The sequence below is a fragment of the Oncorhynchus mykiss genome, chromosome 17 (assembly GCF_057628025.1).
Source record: "Oncorhynchus mykiss isolate SJ-2025 chromosome 17, ASM5762802v1, whole genome shotgun sequence".
Classification (NCBI taxonomy): domain Eukaryota; kingdom Metazoa; phylum Chordata; class Actinopteri; order Salmoniformes; family Salmonidae; genus Oncorhynchus; species Oncorhynchus mykiss.
Window position 1 is genome coordinate 71,325,168 of NC_143038.1, and position 22,333 is coordinate 71,347,500.

The window sequence follows — 22,333 nt, forward strand, 5'->3', positions numbered from 1 at the left end:
TCAAATAAAATTTTATTGGTCACATACACATGATTAGCAGATGTTGATACGAGTGTAGCGAAATGCTTGTGCTTCTATTTCTGACCGTGCAGTAATATCTAACAAGTAATCAAACAATTCCACAACAACTACCTTATACACACAAGTGTAAAGGAATGAATAAGAATATGTACATAAAAATATATGAATGAGTGATGGCCAAAAGGCATAGGCAAGATGCAGTAGATGGTATAGAGTACAGTACATACATATGAGATGAGTAATGTAGGGTATGTAAACATTATATAAAGTGGCATTGTTTAAAGTGGCTAGTGATACATTTATTACATAAATTTTTCCATTATTAAAGTGGCTAGAGATTTGAGTCAGTATTTTGGCAGCAGCCACTCAATGCTAGTGGTGGCTGTTTAACAGTCTGCTGGCCTTGAGATAGAAGATGTTTTTCAGTCTCTCGGTCCCTGCTTTGATGCACCTGTACTGACCTCACCTTCTGGATGATAGCGGGGTGAACAGGCAGTGGCTCGGGTGGTTGATGTCCTTACACAGGTATTCCTCTTGTCCAGATGGGTTAGGGCAGTGTGCAGTGTGGTTGCGATTTCGTCGTCTGTGGACCTATTTGGGAGGTAAGCAAATTGGTGTGGGTCTAGGGTGTCAGGTAGGGTGGAGGTGATATGGTCCTTGACTAGTCTCTGAAAGCACTTCATGATGACGGAAGTGAGTGCTACGGGGCGGTAGTCGTTTAGCTCAGTTACCTTAGCTTTCTTGGGAACAGGAACAATGGTGGTCCTCTTGAAGCATGTGGGAACAGCAGACTGGGATAGGGAGAGATTGAATATGTCCGTAAACACACCAGCCAGCTGGTCTGCGCATGCTCTGAGGACGTGAATTACATTCATTCCTATGGAGGACTGCTCTTATTGGGGGGTACCAACATGACTGACCGGTGGCTTTAAAGCCTCTCACTGACTAATACCTAGCATCAGCAATCCAGGGTTTATACACTATACATCATTCGGCAGTACATGCCCTACATATACAAAAGTATGTGGACACCCGTTCAAATGAATGAATTCGGCTATTTCAGCCACACCTGTTTATGACAGGTGTATAAAATTGAGCACACAGCCATGCAATCTCCATTGGCAGTAGAATAGAATAGCCTTACCGAAGTGCTCAGTTACTTTCAACGTGGCACTGTCATAGGATGACACCTTTCCAACAAGTCAGTTAGTCAAATTTCTGCACTGCTAGAGCTGCCCCGGTCAACTGTATGTGCTGTTTTTGTGAAGTGGAAACATAGAGGAGCAACAATGGCTCAGCCACGAAGTGGTAGGCCACACAAGCAGTTGCTCCCAACGTCACTTGGGTACACTGCAGCATCCACCGAGAGGCTCTTGCTGCCAAAGGAATGCCTGACAGCTTGAAATACATTTTGTGCATTACTGTACAGTGAAAAGGGTTAACTTTGTTAAAGCAAGGCCCCTGAACTCTTGTGTATTTTCTGCACTTTGCAATGATATGGGCAGCAACCACGTAACGCTTTTACAACATACAGAAGTGAACTAGTTATCAAGGGGCAAAGTATTGACACGTTTTTTGAATTGAGAGACGAGTTTAAAGTTTTCTTTACTGACCATAATTTTCACTTGTCTGACCGTTTGCATGATGACGAGTTTCTCACACGACTGGCCTATCTGGGTGATGTTTTTTCTCGCATGAATGATCTGATGAATGATCTTGTTAAGGTGAGTGAATGAGGACCCAAAAGCGAACTAACTTAAACAGAGCTTCTTTAATCACCAAACATAGGTAGGCTCAGATAGACCGGCAGATTCCGACAGGACAGGACAAGGTTACAGCAAACATGACGATAGTCTGGCTCAGGCATGAAATACAACAAACAAGAATCCGACAAGGACAGGAACAAAAACAGAGAGAGATATAGGGGACTAATCAGAGGGAAAAGGGGAACAGGTGGGAGAAGGGGTGACGAGGTAGTCAAGAGGAGACAAGGAACAGCTGGGGGAAAGCGGGGGAGAAAGGTAACCTAATACGACCAGCAGAGGGAGACAGGGTGAAAGGAAAGGACAGAAAGACACAACATGACAATACATGACAGTACCCCCCCACTCACCGAGCGCCTCCTGGCGCACTCGAGGAGGAAACCTGGCGGCAACGGAGGAAATCCTCGATCAGCGCACGGTCCAGCAAGTCCCGAGAGGGAACCCAACTCCTCTCCTCAGGACCGTACCCCTCCCAATCAACGAGGTACTGGTGACCACGGCCCCGAGGACGCATGTCCAAAATCCTGCGGACCCTGTAGATGGGTGCGCCCTCGACAAGGATGGGGGGGGGGGGGGAAGACGAGCGGGGGCGCGAAGAACGGGCTTAATACAGGAGACATGGAAGACCGGGTGGACGCGACGAAGGTATCGCGGAAGAAGAAGTCGAACTGCGACAGGATTAATGACCCGAGAAATACGGAACGGACCAATGAACCGCGGGGTCAACTTGCGAGAAGCCGTCTTAAGGGGAAGGTTCTGAGTGGAGAGCCAAACTCTCTGACCGCGACAATATCTAGGACTCTTAGTTCTACGCTTATTAGCAGCCCTCACAGTCTGCGTCCTATAACGGCAAAGTGCAGACCTGACCCTCTTCCAGGTGCGCTCGCAACGTTGGACAAAAGCCTGAGCGGAGGGGACGCTGGACTCGGCGAACTGAGATGAGAACAGCGGAGGCTGGTACCCGAGGCTACTCTGAAAAGGAGATAGCCCGGTCGCAGACGAAGGAAGCGAGTTGTGGGCGTATTCTGCCCAGGGGAGCTGTTCTGACCAAGACGCAGGGTTGCGAAAAGAAAGACTGCGTAAGATGCGACCAATAGTCTGATTGGCCCGTTCTGCTTGACCGTTAGACTGGGGGTGAAAGCCGGAAGAGAGACTGACGGAAGCCCCAATCAAACGGCAAAACTCCCTCCAAAATTGAGACGTGAATTGCGGACCTCTGTCCGAAACGACGTCTGACGGAAGGCCATGAATTCTGAAAACATTCTCGATGATGATTTGTGCCGTCTCTTTAGCAGAAGGAAGCTTAGCAAGGGGAATGAAATGAGCCGCCTTAGAGAACCTATCGACAACCGTAAGAATAACAGTCTTCCCCACTGACGAAGGCAGTCCGGTGACAAAATCTAAGGCGATGTGAGACCACGGTCGAGAGGGAATGGGAAGCGGCCTGAGACGGCCGGCAGGAGGGGAGTTACCGGACTTAGTCTGCGCGCAGACCGAACAAGCAGCCACGAAACGACGCGTGTCATGCTCCCGGGTGGGCCACCAAAAACGCTGGCGAATGGAAGCAAGCGTACCCCGAACGCCAGGGTGGCCGGCTAACTTGGCAGAGTGAGCCCACTGAAGAACGGCCAGACGAGTAGGAACGGGAACGAAAAGAAGGTTCCTAGGACAAGCGCGCGGCGACGGAGTGTGAGTGAGTGCTTGCTTTACCTGCCTCTCAATTCCCCAGACAGTCAACCCGACAACACGCCCCTCAGGGAGAATCCCCTCGGGGTCAGTGGAGGCTACTGAAGAACTGAAGAGACGAGATAAAGCATCAGGCTTGGTGTTCTTAGAGCCCGGACGATAAGAAATCACGAACTCGAAACGAGCGAAAAACAGCGCCCAACGCGCCTGACGCGCATTAAGTCGTTTGGCAGAACGGATGTACTCAAGGTTCCTATGGTCAGTCCAAACGACAAAAGGAACGGTCGCCCCCTCCAACCACTGTCGTCATTCGCCTAGGGCTAACCGGATGGCGAGCAGTTCGCGGTTTCCCACATCATAGTTACGTTCCGACGGCGACAGGCGATGAGAAAAATACGCGCATGGGTGGACCTTGTCGTCAGAGAGGGAGCGCTGAGAAAGAATGGCTCCCACGCCCACCTCTGACGCGTCAACCTCGACAACGAACTGTCTAGAGACGTCAGGTGTAACAAGGATAGGAGCGGATGTAAAACGATTCTTGAGGAGATCAAAAGCTCCCTGGGCGGAAACGGACCACTTAAAGCACGTCTTGACAGAAGTAAGGGCTGTGAGAGGAGCTGCCACCTGACCGAAATTACGGATGAAACGACGATAGAAGTTCGCGAAGCCGAGAAAGCGCTGCAGCTCGACGCGTGACTTAGGGGCGGGCCAATCAATGACAGCTTGGACCTTAGCGGGATCCATCTTAATGCCTTCAGCGGAAATAACAGAACCGAGAAATGTGACGGAGGAGGCATGAAAAGTGCACTTCTCAGCCTTCACAAAAAGACAATTCTCTAAAAGGCGCTGGAGGACACGTCGAACGTGCTGAAGATGAATCTGGAGTGACGGTGAAAAAATCAGGATATCGTCAAGGTAAACGAAAACAAAGATGTTCAGCATGTCTCTCAGGACATCATTGACTAATGCCTGAAAGACAGCTGGAGCGTTAGCGAGGCCGAAAGGAAGAACCCGGTATTCAAAGTGCCCTAACGGAGTGTTAAACGCCGTCTTCCACTCGTCCCCCTCCCTGATGCGCACGAGATGGTAAGCGTTACGAAGGTCCAACTTAGTGAAAAACCTGGCTCCCTGCAGGATCTCGAAGGCTGAAGACATAAGAGGAAGCGGATAACGATTCTTAACTGTTATGTCATTCAGCCCTCGATAATCTATGCAGGGGCGCAGAGACCCGTCCTTCTTCTTGACAGAAAAAAACCCCGCTCCGGCGGGAGAGGAGGAGGGGACTATGGTACCGGCGTCAAGAGCTACAGACAAATAATCCTCGAGAGCCTTACGTTCGGGAGCCGACAGAGAGTATAGTCTACCCCGGGGGGGAGTGGTTCCCGGAAGGAGATCAATACTACAATCATACGACCGGTGTGGAGGAAGAGAGGTGGCCCTGGACCGACTGAACACCGTGCGCAGATCGTGATATTCCTCCGGCACCCCTGTCAAATCACCAGGCTCCTCCTGTGAAGAAGAGACAGAGGAAACAGGAGGGATAGCAGACATTAAACATTTCACATGACAAGAGACGTTCCAGGAGAGGATAGAATTACTAGACCAATTAATGGAAGGATTATGACAAACTAGCCAGGGATGGCCCAAAACAACAGGTGTAAAAGGTGAACGAAAAATCAAAAAAGAAATGGTTTCGCTATGATTACCAGAAACAGTGAGGGTTAAAGGTAGCGTCTCACGCTGAATCCTGGGGAGAGGACTACCATCCAGGGAGAACAAGGCCGTGGACTCCCTTAACTGTCTGAGAGGAATGTCATGTTCCCGAGCCCAGGTCTCGTCCATAAAACAGCCCTCCGCCCCAGAGTCTATTAAGGCACTGCAGGAAGCTGACGAACCGGTCCAGCGTAGATGGACCGACAAGGTAGTGCAGGATCTTGAAGGAGAGACAGGAGTAGTAGCGCTCACCAGTAGCCCTCCGCTTACTGATGAGCTCTGGCTTTTACTGGACATGAAGTGACAAAATGACCAGCAGAACCGCAATAGAGACAGAGGCGGTTGGTGATTCTCCGTTCCCTCTCCTTAGTCGAGATGCGGATACCTCCCAGCTGCATAGGCTCAGCTCCCGAGCCGGCAGAGGAAGATGGTAGTGATGCGGAGAGGGGGGCAACGGAGAACGCGAGCTCCTTTCCACGAGCTCGGTGACGAAGATCAACCCGTCGCTCAATGCGAATAGCGAGTTCAATCAGGGAATCCACGCTGGAAGGGACCTCCCGGGAGAGAATCTCATCCTTTACCTCTGCGCGGAGACCCTCCAGAAAACGAGCGAGCAAAGCCGGCTCGTTCCAGCCACTGGAGGCAGCAAGAGTGCGAAACTCAATAGAGTAGTCTGTTATGGATCGATTACCTTGACATAGGGAAGACAGGGCCCTGGAAGCCTCCTCCCCAAAAACAGATCGATCAAAAACCCGTATCATCTCCTCCTTAAAGTCCTGATACTGGTTAGTACACTCAGCCCTTGCCTCCCAGATTGCCGTGCCCCACTCACGAGCCCGTCCAATAAGGAGAGATATGACGTAGGCGACACGAGCAGTGCTCCTGGAGTAAGTGTTGGGCTGGAGAGAAAACACAATATCACACTGGGTGAGGAACGAGCGGCATTCAGTGGGCTCCCCAGAGTAAAACGGCGGGTTATTGATTCTGGGCTCCGGAGATTCGAAAGCCCTGGAAGTGGCCGGTGGATCGAGGCGGAGATGGTGAACCTGTTCTGTGAGGTTGGAGACTTGGGTGGCCAGGGTCTCAACGGCATGTCGAGCAGCAGACAATTCCTGCTCGTGTCTGCCTAGCATCGCTCCCTGGATCTCGACGGCTGAGTGGAGAGGATCCGAAGTCGCTGGGTCCATTCTTGGTCGGATTCTTCTGTTAAGGTGAGTGAATGAGGACCCAAAAGCGAACTAACTTAAACAGAGCTTCTTTAATCACCAAACATAGGTAGGCTCAGATAGACCGGCAGATTCCGACAGGACAGGACAAGGTTACAGCAAACATGACGATAGTCTGGCTCAGGCATGAAATACAACAAACAAGAATCCGACAAGGACAGGAACAAAAACAGAGAGAGATATAGGGGACTAATCAGAGGGAAAAGGGGAACAGGTGGGAGAAGGGGTGACGAGGTAGTCAAGAGGAGACAAGGAACAGCTGGGGGAAAGCGGGGGAGAAAGGTAACCTAATACGACCAGCAGAGGGAGACAGGGTGAAAGGAAAGGACAGAAAGACACAACATGACAATACATGACAGATCTAGGATTACAGGGACTCTCCACAGCTATAGTGAATGTGCGGGACAAAATTGAGGCTATGATTAAGAAATTGGAGCTCTTCTCTGTCTGCATTAACATGGACAACACACTTTCCGATATCCACTTACCGATATCTGAACACGAGATTTTGATTTTTCGATTTCATCGAAATCGCAACAAGTGTTTCTGTGAAAATGTAATTTAATCAGAAGCCACTGTCAGATTTCAGGATAGGGCTGCGCTCAGAGTATCCTGTCTTGGCAAATCATTCTGTTAAGACACTGGTGCCCTTTGCAACCACGTACCTATGTGAGAGTGGATTCTCGGCCCTCATTTGCATGAAAACGAAATACAGGCACAGACTGTGTGTGGAAAATGATTTAAAAGTGAGAATCCCTCCAATACAACCCAACATTGCAGAGTTATGTGCATCCTTTCAAGCACACCCTTCTCATTAACCTGTGGTGAATTAATCACCATTTTTGATTAACAAATAAAGTTTTATATGCAAGATGGCTAAATAAAGAGCAAAATGACTGATTATTATTATATTATTATTTGTGACCTGGTCCTATAAGAGCTCTTTGTCACTTCCCACGAGCCGGGTTGTGACAAAAACTCACCCTCATTGTTATGTTTAATAAATGTATCGTATAGTGTGTGTGGCAGGCTTACGATGACAAAAAACAACATTTGAGAGTGCGCTGACCCTGGTGCTAGAGGGGGTACAGCTGACCCTGGGGCTAGAGGGGGTACAGTTGACCCTGGGGCTAGAGGGGGTACAGCTGACCCTGGGGCTAGAGGGGGTACAGCTGACCCTGGTGCTAGAGGGGGTACAGCTGGAGGTTGAATGTTTGAAGGGGTACGGGACTATAAAACGTTTGGGAACCACTGGAAAATGATCCATATTGTAACTACTCACTAGGTGGGGCTAAAATACAACAAACTAATAATACTCTGACTATGTCTTGCAACCACGTCTCATAGTGGGACATAACGATTTACACTGAACAAAAATACAAATGCAACATTCAACAATTTTCAAGATTTTACTGCGTTACAGTTCGTATAAGGGAATCAGTAAATTGAAATAAATTCATTAGGCCCTAATCCATGATTTTCACATGACTTGCATCTGCTGGTCACAGACATATTAAAAAAGAATTGGCCTCACAATTATTTATTTATATTTTATTTAACCTTTATTTAACTAGGCAAGTCAGTTAAGAACAAATTCTTATTCACAATGACGGGGACTGGGATTAAAATTAATGAATTAATAAATACAACATAAATATACATATAGGACAATACACACAACAAGAGAGACAACACAACACTACATAAAGAGAGACCTAAGACAACAACATAACAAGGCAGCAACACATGACAACACAGCATGGTAGCAACACAACATGACAACAACATGGCAGCAGCACAACATGGTACAAACATTATTGGGGACAGACAACAGCACAGAGGTCAAGAAGGTAGAGACAACAATACATCACACAAAGCAGCCACAACTGTCAGTAAGAGTGTCCATGATTGAGTCTTTGAATGAAGAGGTTGAGATAAAACTGTTCAATTTGAGTGTTTGTTGCAGCTCGTTGAAGTCGCTAGCTGCAGCGAACTGAAAAGACGAGCGACCCAGGGATGTGTGTGCTTTGGGGACCTTTAACAGAATGTGACTAGCAGAACGGGTGTTGTATGTGAAGGATGAGGGCTGCAGTAGATATCTCAGATAGGGGTAAGTGAGGCCTAAGAGGGTTTTATAAATAAGCATCAACCAGTGGGTCTTGCGACGGGTATACAGAGATGACCAGTTTACAGAGGAGTATAGAGTGCAGTGATGTGTCCTATAAGGAGCATTGGTGGCAAATCTGATGGCCGAATGGTAAAGAACATCTAGCCGCTCGAGAGCACCCTTATCTGCCGATCTATAAATTATGTCTCCATAATCTAGCGTGGGCAGGATGGTCATCTGAATCAGGGTTAGTTTGGCAGCTGGGGTGAAAGAGGAGCGATTACGATAGAGGAAACCAAGTCTAGATTTAACTTTAGCCTGCAGCTTTGATATGTGCTGAGAGAAGGACAGTGCACCGTCTAGCCATACTCCCAAGTACTTGTATTTGGTGACTACCTCAAGCTCTAAACAATAGTCCTCAGAATCTCATCACGGTATCTCTGTGCATTCAAATTGCCATCGATAAAATGCAATTGTGTTCGTTGTCCGTAGCGTATGCCTGCCCATACCATAACCCCCACTGCCACCATGGGGCACTCTGTTCACAAAGTTGCCATCAGCAAACAACTCGCCCACATGACACCATACATGTGGTTTGAGGTTGTGAGGCCGGTTGGACGTACTAAAAAAATTCTCAAAAACGACGTTGGAGGCGGCTTATAGTAGAGAAAAGAACATGCAATTATCAGGCAACAGCTCTGGTGGGCGTTCCTGCAGTCATCATGTCAATTGCACTGCTCCCTCAAAACTTGAGACATCTGTGGCATTGAGTTGTGTAACAGAGTGTCCTTTTATGGTTCCCAGCACAAGGTGCACCTGTATAATTATCATGTTGTTTAATCAGCTTCTTGATATGCCATACCTGTCAGGTGGATGGATTAACTTGGCTAAAGGAGAAATGCTCACTAGCAAGGATGTAAACAAATGTGTGCACAACATTTGAGAGAAGTAAGCTTTTGTGCATGTGGAACCTTTCTGGGATCTTTATTTCAGCTCATGAAACATGGGACCAACACTTTAGATGTTGTGTTAATAGTTTTTATTCAGTGTGCTTAAGAGCACATTCATGCAGATTTTTTCCTAGTTTCATGAGATAAGAAATAGATTAATATTACAATGTGCATATGAACCATAAGCCTACGGTCAACATTGAGGTTTGAGGTAAATAATTCACAACTTCCATAGTGTATCTTTATGTCGCCATTAAGTCCACAGGAGTAGTGACATAGACAAACTCTCACTGAAACTTTGATTTCAAGCTGATCGCACCCAGCGTTCCATGTTCTGAGTTCTATGTTCTGCGTTCCGTGCTCTGAGTTCTATGTTCTGCGTTCCATGTTCTGAGTTCTATGTTCTGTGTTCCGTGATCTGAGTTCTATGTTCTGTGTTCCGTGCTCTGAGTTCTATGTTCTGCGTTCCATGCTCTGAGTTCTATGTTCTGCGTTCCGTGTTCTGAGTTCTATGTTCTGCGTTTCATGTTCTGAGTTCTATGTTCTGTGTTCCGTGCTCTGAGTTCTATGTTCTGTATTTCGTGCTCTGAGTTCTATGTTCTGCGTTCCATGTTCTTAGTTCTATGTTCTGCGTTCCGTGTTCTGCGTTCCGTACTCTGAGTTCTATGTTCTGCGTTCCATGTTCTGAGTTCTATGTTCTGCGTTCCGTGCTCTGAATTCTATGTTCTGCATCCTGAGTTCTATGTTCTGCCATGCGTGCTCTGAGTTCTATCTTCTGCGTTCCGTGCTCTGAGTTCTATGTTCTGCGTTCCGTGTTCTGAGTTCAATGTTCTGCGTTCCATGTTCTGAGTTCTATGTTCTGTGTTCCGTGCTCTGAGTTCTATGTTCTGTGTTCCGTGCTCTGTTCTATGTTCTGCGTTCCATGTTCTTAGTTCTATGTTCTGCGTTCCGTGTTCTATGTTCTGCGTTCCGTGTTCTGCATTCCGTGTTCTGAGTTCTATGTTCTGCGTTCCATGTTCTGAGTTCTATGTTCTGCGTTCCGTGCACTGAGTTCTATGTTCTGCGTTCTGCGTGTGTGCACAACATTTGAGAGAAGTAAGCTTTTTGTGCATATGGAACCTTTCTGGGATCTTTATTTCAGCTCATGAAACATGGGACCAACACTTTACATGTTGTGTTAATAGTTTTTATTCAGTGTGCTTAAGAGCACATTCATGCAGATTTTTTCCTAGTTTCATGAGATAAGAAATAGATTAATATTACAATGTGCATATGAACCATAAGCCTACGGTCAACATTGAGGTTTGAGGTAAATAATTCACAACTTCCATAGTGTATCTTTATGTCGCCATTAAGTCCACAGGAGTAGTGACATAGACAAACTCTCACTGAAACTTTGATTTCAAGCTGATCGCACCCAGCGTTCCATGTTCTGAGTTCTATGTTCTGCTTTCCGTGCTCTGAGTTCTATGTTCTGCGTTCCGTGCTCTGAATTCTATGTTCTGCATTGCGTGCTCTGAATTCTATGTTCTGTGTTCCGTGCTCTGAGTTCTATGTTCTGCGTTCCATGTTCTGAGTTCTATGTTCTGTGTTCCGTGATCTGAGTTCTATGTTCTGTGTTCCGTGCTCTGAGTTCTATGTTCTGCGTTCCATGCTCTGAGTTCTATGTTCTGCGTTCCGTGTTCTGAGTTCTATGTTCTGCGTTTCATGTTCTGAGTTCTATGTTCTGTGTTCCGTGCTCTGAGTTCTATGTTCTGTATTTCGTGCTCTGAGTTCTATGTTCTGCGTTCCATGTTCTTAGTTCTATGTTCTGCGTTCCGTGCTCTGAGTTCTATGTTCTGCGTTCCGTGTTCTGCGTTCCGTGCTCTGAGTTCTATGATCTGCGTTCCATGTTCTGAGTTCTATGTTCTGCGTTCCGTGCTCTGAATTCTATGTTCTGCATCCTGAGTTCTATGTTCTGCCATGCGTGCTCTGAGTTCTATGTTCTGTGTTCCGTGCTCTGAGTTCTATGTTCTGTGTTCCGTGCTCTGAGTTCTATGTTCTGCGTTCCATGTTCTTAGTTCTATGTTCTGCGTTCCGTGTTCTATGTTCTGCGTTCCGTGTTCTGCATTCCGTGTTCTGAGTTCTATGTTCTGCGTTCCATGTTCTGAGTTCTATGTTCTGCGTTCCGTGCACTGAGTTCTATGTTCTGCGTTCTGCGTTCTGCGTTCTATTTTCTGCGTTCCATGTTCTGAGTTCTATGTTCTGTGTTCCGTGCGCTGAGTTCTATGCTCTGAGTTCTATGTTCTGCGTTCCGTGTTCTGCGTTCCGTGCTCTGAGTTCCATGTTCTGCGTTCCATGTTCTGAGTTCTATGTTCTGCGTTCCATGCACTGAGTTATATGTTTTGCGTTCCATGTTCTGAGTTCTATGTTCTGTGTTCCGTGCTCTGAGTTCTATGCTCTGAGTTCTATGTTCTGCGTTCCATGTTCTGAGTTCTATGTTCTGCGTTCCGTGCACTGAGTTCTATGTTCTGCGTTCTGAGTTCTATGCTCTGCGTTCCATGTTCTGTGTTCTATTGTGAACTATTTGACATTGGCTCTCATTGAGGTGATTAGTTGATCATATTTCTTGAAAGAACATTCCAACTCTTTTCACCATCCATTCACCGGGTCTTCCCAGGCCAAGCCTCGGTCCTGATAGCTACAATAATAGACTGTTTGACCATAGGGATAACAAACACGTCCTCAACACCAGCAGTCACTTTATACATCACGTTAATTAGGACTGAAAGTCATTAAAAATGGCTGCTTGCGTTTTGGATTATGACCTTATCTGTAGCTATTAAAAAGATACACATTCCAACTTGTATTTGAACTCACTCTGACACATCAGGAAAAGGGTTTTAAGGTTGTGTCGCAAAATGTCACCTTACAATGTGCACTACCAGAGCCCTATGGGCCCAAGTCAAGAGTTGTGCACTACCAGAGCCCTATGGGCCCAAGTCAAGAGTTGTGCACTACCAGAGCCCTATGGGCCCAAGTCAAGAGTTGTGCACTACCAGAGCCCTATGGGCCCAAGTCAAGAGTTGTGCACTACCAGAGCCCTATGGGCCCAAGTCAAGAGTTGTGCACTACCAGAGCCCTATGGGCCCAAGTCAAGAGTTGTGCACTACCAGAGCCCTATGGGCCCAAGTCAAGAGTTGTGCACTACCAGAGCCCTATGGGCCCAAGTCAAGAGTTGTGCACTACCAGAGCCCTAAATCAAATCAAATCAAATTTTATTTGTCACATACACATGGTTAGCAGATGTTAATGTGAGTGTAGCGAAATGCTTGTGCTTCTAGTTCCGACAATGCAGTAATAACAAGTAATCTAACTAACAATTCCAAAACTACTGTCTTGTACACAGTGTAAGGGGATAAAGAATATGTACATAAGGATATATGAGTGAGTGATGGTACAGAGCAGCATAGGCAAGATACAGTAGATGGTATCGAGTACAGTATGTACACATGAGATGAGTATGTAAACAAAGTGGCAAAGTGGCATAGTTTAAAGTGGCTAGTGATACATGTATTACATAAGGATACAGTCGATGATATAGAGTACGTATGCATATGAGATGAATAATGTAGGGTAAGTAACATTATATAAGGTAGCATTGTTTAAAGTGGCTAGTGATATATTTACATCATTTCCCATCAATTCCCATTATTAAAGTGGCTGGAGTTGAGTCAGTGTCAGTGTGTTGGCAGCAGCCACTCAGTGTTAGTGGTGGCTGTTTAACAGTCTGATGGCCTTGAGATGGAAGCTGTTTTTCAGTCTCTCGGTCCCAGCTTTGATGCACCTGTACTGACCTCGCCTTCTGGTTGATAGCGGGGTGAACAGGCAGTGGCTCGGGTGGTTGATGTCCTTGATGATCTTTATGGCCTTCCTGTGACATCGGGTGGTGTAGGTGTCCTGGAGGGCAGGTAGTTTGCCCCCGGTGATGCGTTGTGCAGACCTCACTACCCTATGGAGAGCCTTACGGTTGAGGGCGGTGCAGTTGCCATACCAGGCGGTGATACAGCCCGCCAGGATGCTCTCGATTGTGCATCTGTAGAAGTTTGTGAGTGCTTTTGGTGACAAGCCAAATTTCTTCAGCCTCCTGAGGTTGAAGAGGCGCTGCTGCGCCTTCTTCACGATGCTGTCTGTGTGAGTGGACCAATTCAGTTTGTCTGTGATGTGTATGCCGAGGAACTTAAAACTTGCTACCCTCTCCACTACTGTTCCATCGATGTGGATAGGGGGGTGTTCCCTCTGCTGTTTCCTGAAGTCCACAATCATCTCCTTAGTTTTGTTGACGTTGAGTGTGAGGTTATTTTCCTGACACCACACTCCGAGGGCCCTCACCTCCTCCCTGTAGGCCGTCTCGTCGTTGTTGGTAATCAAGCCTACCACTGTTGTGTCGTCCGCAAACTTGATGATTGAGTTGGAGGCGTGCGTGGCCACGCAGTCGTGGGTGAACAGGGAGTACAGGAGAGGGCTCAGAACGCACCCTTGTGGGGCCCCAGTGTTGAGCATCAGCGGGGAGGAGATGTTGTTTCCAACCCTCACCACCTGTGGGCGGCCCGTCAGGAAGTCCAGTACCCAGTTGCACAGGGCGGGGTCGAGACCCAGGGTCTCGAGCTTGATGACGAGCTTGGAGGGTACTATGGTGTTGAATGCCGAGCTGTAGTCGATGAACAGCATTCTCACATAGGTATTCCTCTTGTCCAGATGGGTTAGGGCAGTGTGCAGTGTGGTTGAGATTGCATCGTCTGTGGACCTATTTGGGCGGTAAGCAAATTGGAGTGGGTCTAGGGTGTCAGGTAGGGTGGAGGTGATATGGTCCTTGACTAGTCTCTCAAAGCACTTCATGATGACGGACGTGAGTGCTACGGGGCGGTAGTCGTTTAGCTCAGGGCTGGGGATGCCGTCTGGGCCTGCAGCCTTGCGAGGGTTAACACGTTTAAATGTCTTACTCACCTCGGCTGCAGTGAAGGAGAGACCGCATGTTTTCGTTGCAGGCCGTGTCAGTGGCACTGTATTGTCCTCAAAGCGGGCAAAAAAGTTATTTAGTCTGCCTGGGAGCAAGACATCCTGGTCCGTGACTGGGCTGGATTTCTTCCTGTTGTCCGTGATTGACTGTAGACCCTGCCACATGCCTCTTGTGTCTGAGCCGTTGAATTGAGATTCTACTTTGTCTCTGTACTGGCGCTTAGCTTGTTTGATAGCCTTGCGGAGGCAATAGCTGCACTGTTTGTATTCGGTCATGTTACCAGACACCTTGCCCTGATTAAAAGCAGTGGTTCGCGCTTTCAGTTTCACACGAATGCTGCCATCAATCCACGGTTTCTGGTTAGGGAATGTTTTAATCGTTGCTATGGGAACGACATCTTCAACGCACGTTCTAATGAACTCGCACACCGAATCAGCGTATTCGTCAATGTTGTTATCTGACGCAATACGAAACATCTCCCAGTCCACGTGATGGAAGCAGTCTTGGAGTGTGGAGTCAGCTTGGTCGGACCAGCGTTGGACAGACCTCAGCGTGGGAGCCTCTTGTTTTAGTTTCTGTCTGTAGGCAGGGATCAACAAAATGGAGTCGTGGTCAGCTTTTCCGAAAGGGGGGCGGGGCAGGGCTTTATATGCGTCGCGGAAGTTAGAGTAACAATGATCCAAGGTCTTTCCACCCCTGGTTGCGCAATCGATATGGGCCCAAGTCAAGAGTTGTGCACTAAAAAAAGTTACATTTGGTTGATATACTGTCTGTCTGTCTGTCTGTCTGTCTGTCTGTCTGTCTGTGTGTGTTATACAGGTTGATAAACTGTCTGTCTGTTTTATACTGTTGATATACTGTCTGTCTGTCTGTCTGTCTGTCTGTCTGTGTGTGTGTGTGTGTGTGTTATACTGTTGATAAACTGTCTGTGTGCGTTATACTGTTGATAAACTGTCTGTCTGTGTGTGTTATACTGTTGATAAACTGTCTGTCTGTGTGTGTTATACTGTTGATAAACTGTCTGTGTGTGTTATACTGTTGATAAACTGTCTGTCTGTGTGTGTTATACTGTTGATAAACTGTCTGTCTGTGTGTTATACTGTTGATAAACTGTCTGTGTGTGTTATACTGTTGATAAACTGTCTGTCTGTCTGTCTGTCTGTCTGTCTGTCTGTCTGTCTGTCTGTCTGTCTGTCTGTCTGTCTGTCTGTGTGTGTTATACTGATTGATAAACTGTCTGTCTGTGTGTGTTATACTGTTGATAAACTGTCTGTCTGTGAGTTTGAGATCAAGGCCTCTTGTCTGTCTGTCTGTCTGTCTGTCTGTCTGTCTGTCTGTCTGTCTGTCTGTCTGTCTGTCTGTCTGTCTGTCTGTCTGTCGGTCTGTGTGTGTTATACTGATTGATAAACTGTCTGTCTGTGTGTGTAATACTGTTGATAAACTGTTTTGTCTGTGAGTTTGAGATCAAGGCCTCTTGACTTAAAGTAACGTTTGGTTCCCATGGGACTTTTATACTCAAACCTAAAACCTGACTAAACACAACAGATGAACCAGATGAATCTCATGCAGCTGTTACTGTCAGTAAGCATTCATCATCAAATGCACATCGCATGTTAGCAGTAGCCTACAACAGCACATGGTGGAACACTAACAAGGGGCTAACGATGCTATCTTGTTTTCTTCAAGATGCCACCTAGTTTTAAAGGGCAACTCTTGACAAATACTGTATGAATTTCAAATGCATTAGCGTTAATGCTAACATACAGTGCCTTGCGAAAGTATTCGGCCCCCTTGAACTTTGCGACCTTTTGCCACATTTCAGGCTTCAAACATAAAGATATAAAACTGTATTTTTTTGTGAAGAATCAACAACAAGTGGAACGACATTTATTGGATATTTCAAACTTTTTTAACAAAACAAAAACTGAAAAATTGGGCGTGCAAAATTATTCAGCCCCCTTAAGTTAATACTTTGTAGCGCCACCATTTGCTGCGATTACAGCTGTAAGTCGCTTGGGGTATGTCTCTATCAGTTTTGCACATCGAGAGACTGACATTTTTTCCCATTCCTCCTTGCAAAACAGCTCGAGCTCAGTGAGGTTGGATGGAGAGCATTTGTGAACAGCAGTTTTCAGTTCTTTCCACAGATTCTCGATTGGATTCAGGTCTGGACTTTGACTTGGCCATTCTAACACCTGGATATGTTTATTTTTGAACCATTCCATTGTAGATTTTGCTTTATGTTTTGGATCATTGTCTTGTTGGAAGACAAATCTCCGTCCCAGTCTCAGGTCTTTTGCAGACTCCATCAGGTTTTCTTCCAGAATGGTCCTGTATTTGGCTCCATCCATCTTCCCATCAATTTTAACCATCTTCCCTGTCCCTGCTGAAGAAAAGCAGGCCCAAACCATGATGCTGCCACCACCATGTTTGACAGTGGGGATGGTGTGTTCAGCTGTGTTGCTTTTACGCCAAACATAACGTTTTGCATTGTTGCCAAAAAGTTCAATTTTGGTTTCATCTGACCAAAGCACCTTCTTCCACATGTTTGGTGTGTCTCCCAGGTGGCTTGTGGCAAACTTTAAATACACTTTTTATGGATATCTTTAAGAAATGGCTTTCTTCTTGCCACTCTTCCATAAAGGCCAGATTTGTGCAATATACGACTGATTGTTGTCCTATGGACAGAGTCTCCCACCTCAGCTGTAGATCTCTGCAGTTCATCCAGAGTGATCATGGGCCTCTTGGCTGCATCTCTGATCAGTCTTCTCCTTGTAGGAGCTGAAAGTTTAGAGGGACAGCCAGGTCTTGGTAGATTTGCAGTGGTCTGATACTCCTTCCATTTCAATATTATTGCTTGCACAGTGCTCCTTGGGATGTTTAAAATTTGGGAAATCTTTTTGTATCCAAATCCGGCTTTAAACTTCTTCACAACAGTATCTCGGACCTGCCTGGTGTGTTCCTTGTTCTTCATGATGCTCTCTGCGCTTTTAACGGACCTCTGAGACTATCACAGTGCAGGTGCATTTATACGGAGACTTGATTAAACACAGGTGGATTGTATTTATCATCATTAGTCATTTAGGTCAACATTGGATCATTCAGAGATCCTCACTGAACTTCTGGAGAGAGTTTGCTGCACTGAAAGTAAAGGGGCTGAATAATTTTGCACGCCCAATTTTTCAGTTTTTGATTTGTTAAAAAAGTTTGAAATATCCAATAAATGTCGTTCCACTTCATGATTGTGTCCCACTTGTTGTTGATTCTTCACAAAAAAATACAGTTTTATATCTTTATGTTTGAAGCCTGAAATGTGGCAAAAGGTCGCAAAGTTCAAGGGGGCCGAATACTTTCGCAAGGCACTGTATTCCCACGCTATGACACTGATACACAGAGAGCCTATGGGGATTTGGAAAGTGCTAAATGCCAACTAATTGTACACTATGACACTGATACACAGAGAGCCTATGGGGATTTGGAAAGTGCTAAATGTGAACTAATTGTACACTATGACACTGATACACAGAGAGTCTATGGGGATTTGGAAAGTGCTAAATGAGAACTAATTGTACACATTGACACTGATGTCTATGGATATTCTCCATGGTGTCGTAAGCGGTTGGTTTTCCTGCAAGCGCCCCGGTCTGAAGGTGTTGGTAGGGAGGTGCTCTGATGCTCTGATGCATCCCGGAGCGTAACAGCTGTGCAACTGATTTAATTGCAATTTTAACACAATGGAAACAGAGGATCACAATGGAAATGCATTTTCAAACGTTTTTTTTGTGTCTTCCTCAATGATTGTAAATGCATTATCCACATGTGCGGTTGTATTGTGTTTTAAATGGTCTAATAAAATCTGTCAATCAATCGATCTATCTCGCTATCTATCTATGGCTGGTGTTTACACTTGACACATACACTACCATTCAAAGGTTTGGGGTCACTTAGAAATGTCCTTGTTTTTGAAAGTAAAGCACGTTTTCTGTCCATTAAAATAACATCAAATTGATCAGAAATACAGTGTAGACATTGTTAATGTTGTAAATGACTATTGGAGCTGGAAACTGGCAGCTTCGTTAAATAGTGCCTGCAAAACACCAGTCTCAGCGTCAACAGTGAAGAGGCAACTCCTGGATGCTGGGCTTCTAGGAAAAATTGCAAAGGAAAAGCCATATCTCAGACTGGCCAGTAAAAATAAAATATTAAGATGGGCAAAAGAACACAGACACTGGACAGAGGAACTCTGCCTAGAAGGCCAGCATCCCGGAGTCGCCTCTTCACTGCTGACATTGACACTGGTGTTTTGTGGGCACTATTTAATGAAGCTGCCAGTTGAGGACTTGTGAGGCGTCTGTTTCTCAAACTGGACACTCTAATGTACTTGTCCTCTTGCTCAGTTGTGCACCGGAGCCTCCCACTCCTCTTTCTATTCTGGTTAGAGACAGTTTGCACTGTTCTGTGAAGGGAGTAGTACACAGCGTTGTACGATATCTTCAGTTTCTTGTCAATTCCTCGCATGGAATAGCCTTCATTTCTCCGAACAAGAATAGACTGACGAGTTTCAGAGAACGGTCTTTGTTTCTGGGCATTTTGAGCCTGTAATCAAACCCACAAATACTGATGCTCCAGATACACAACTAGTCTAATGAAGGCCAGTTTTATTGCTTCTTTAATCAGGACAACAGTTTTCAGCTGTGCTAACATAATTGCAAAAGGGTTTTCTAATGATCAATTAGCCTTTTAAAATTATAAACTTGGATTCGCTAACACAATGTGCCATTGTAACACGGGAGTGATGGTTGCTGATAATGGGCCTCTGTACACCTATATAGATATTCCATAAAATAAATCTGCCGTTTCCAGCTACAATAGTAATTTACAACATTAACAGTGTCTACACTATATGTCTGATCAATTTCATGTTATTTTAATGGACAAAAATTATGATTTTCTTTTAAAAAAACAAGGACATTTCTAAGCCACCACAAACCTTTGAACAGTAGTGTACATGCGACTTCTGCTATAAAAATACGAAGATCGCATTGAAAAGACAGGAGTTAGGTCAGGGACACATTGTGGATCGCATTGAAAAGACAGGAGTTAGGTCAGGGACACATTGTGGATCGCATTGAAAAGACAGGAGTTAGGTCAGGGACACATTGTGGATCGCATTGAAAAGACAGGAGTTAGGTCAGGGACACATTGTGGATCGCATTGAAAAGACAGGAGTTAGGTCAGGGACACATTGTGGATCGCATTGAAAAGACAGGAGTTAGGTCAGGGACACATTGTGGATCGCATTGAAAAGACAGGAGTTAGGTCAGGGACACATTGTGGATCGCATTGAAAAGACAGGAGTTAGGTCAGGGACACATTGTGGATCTCATTGAAAAGACAGGAGTTAGGTCAGGGACACATTGTGGATCGCATTGAAAAGACAGGAGTTAGGTCAGGGACACATTGTGGATCGCATTGAAAAGACAGGAGTTAGGTCAGGGACACATTGTGGATCTCATTGAAAAGACAGGAGTTAGGTCAGGGACACATTGTGGATCGCATTGAAAAGACAGGAGTTAGGTCAGGGACACATTGTGGATCGCATTGAAAAGACAGGAGTTAGGTCAGGGACACATTGTGGATCGCATTGAAAAGACAGGAGTTAGGTCAGGGACACATTGTGGATCGCATTGAAAAGACAGGAGTTAGGTCAGGGACACATTGTGGATCGCATTGAAAAGACAGGAGTTAGGTCAGGGACACATTGTGGATCGCATTGAAAAGACAGGAGTTAGGTCAGGGACACATTGTGGATCGCATTGAAAAGACAGGAGTTAGGTCAGGGACACATTGTGGATCGCATTGAAAAGACAGGAGTTAGGTCAGGGACACATTGTGGATCTCATTGAAAAGACAGGAGTTAGGTCAGGGACACATTGTGGATCGCATTGAAAAGACAGGAGTTAGGTCAGGGACACATTGTGGATCGCATTGAAAAGACAGGAGTTAGGTCAGGGACACATTGTGGATCGCATTGAAAAGACAGGAGTTAGGTCAGGGACACATTGTGGATCGCATTGAAAAGACAGGAGTTAGGTCAGGGACACATTGTGGATCGCATTGAAAAGACAGGAGTTAGGTCAGGGACACATTGTGGATCGCATTGAAAAGACAGGAGTTAGGTCAGGGACACATTGTGGATCGCATTGAAAAGACAGGAGTTAGGTCAGGGACACATTGTGGATCGCATTGAAAAGACAGGAGTTAGGTCAGGGACACATTGTGGATCGCATTGAAAAGACAGGAGTTAGGTCAGGGACACATTGTGGATCGCATTGAAAAGACAGGAGTTAGGTCAGGGACACATTGTGGATCGCATTGAAAAGACAGGAGTTAGGTCAGGGACACATGTGTCAGGGACACATTGTGGATTTCTCCTCAGTCTGGAAGCGATCAGGCTAACAAAGGAGAATACAGTGGGCGATGTTGTCAGCGCTCTGTCCACAAGTTTTCAGAAAACTATGGCACCTTTTTTTCATAAAAAATTGGAGAAAATGTGTTCCTAGCGTGCAAGGAACGTGTTTGCTTGGCTTCATCGTTTTTCTTTGTGGGGGGGCTAGAGTTATGATAACCTGTTTACAATCCCTTTAGCTTTGCTAGCTAGATTGCTGGCTAGTTACAGAGGTTAGCTGGCTAGTTACAGAGGTTAGCTGGCTAGTTCGCTACAGTAGTTAGCTACTGACGTCAAGTTGTATCACATTTGTCCAGTTCCACCGTTCGCAGAATGTATACTGACATTTGAATGTAGTGCAGGAAAAAGGGGATCCAGGACACACTGTGGACCTGGTAGACACATGACGAGTTCGGAATTCCATGATCAGAACTCTTATGATCAGAATATCTATCAATATCCACACTCCCTCAGTGCTTGCCTCTCTCACTTTGCCTCCCCCCTCTCTCTCCCTCTCACACACGTTTTCAGAGGACGAGGGAACAGGGAGGGCGGTGTGGAAGTAGGCCACACCAGGAGGGAGTAAAGACCTGTAGGTGTCACGGTTGTCGTCTGGAGATAGGTCCGTCTCCATCTCCTGCCGACGCAGGGTTTTTCTCTGTGGAGAAGAAGGGCGAGGATGTGTGGAAGACAGCCTCCAACACAGCCAGTGGACATTATGAGTACCAGGTAATTCGCTTATTTTCCCCTAGTGTATTTATCCCTGTATTTCCTGTCTCTCTGCACCAGTTCGTCTTGTATGTTTAAGTCAAGTCAATCAGCGTGTTTTTCCCGTACTCCTTTTGCTATTCTCCTTTTTCTAGTCCTTCTGGTTTTGACCCCTGCCTGTTCTCTGGACTTTGTACCCGCCTGCCTGATCATTCTGCCTGCCTTGACCACGAGCCTGTCTGCCACTCTGTACCTCCTGGACTCTGATCTGGTTTTGACCTTTTTGCCAGTCAACGAAAGCGTTGTGCCACTGAAAGAGAAAGAGGTGTTGAGGACTAGTAATCCCAAATAATCAGAGTCACAATCATAAAATATTAGACCATCTGGGCTGTTTCTTGGACCCAGATGAAGCTTAGTCCAAGGTTTTTTATGTCACTGACATAGCTTTGGAGACCAGCCCTAACTATAATCAACAAGAAAGGTTATAACATGTTATATAACAACATCTCTATTCTATGGTTCTCTACTGGAGCTCATTACGTCAGTTGTGTTTCATAAATGACATTTCATGTACTATAGGAGGTCTAGATACTGTATAACAACACCAATATAACTCAAACTACACTCAGAACTTAGTTACCAACCACTAAACAGACAGGAAATTGGAAAGCCAAAGGCAAAGAAAATATGCATTTCCCCAAGGCCGACAGTC

At 45.9% G+C, this 22,333-nt stretch overlaps 1 long non-coding RNA gene across 1 annotated transcript in view; it reads right to left on the reverse strand.

The window, feature by feature from the left end:
* Positions 1 to 479: 479 nt before the first annotated feature.
* Positions 480 to 22,333, reverse strand: part of LOC149976493 (uncharacterized) — a 75,417-nt gene continuing 53,563 nt past the window's right edge. Inside the window, exons 3-4 of the long non-coding RNA XR_016488102.1 lie at positions 753 to 812; positions 480 to 612 (exon numbers count right to left, since the gene is read on the reverse strand). This is a non-coding gene — a long non-coding RNA (uncharacterized LOC149976493). The remainder of the gene's footprint in view (positions 613 to 752; positions 813 to 22,333) is intronic.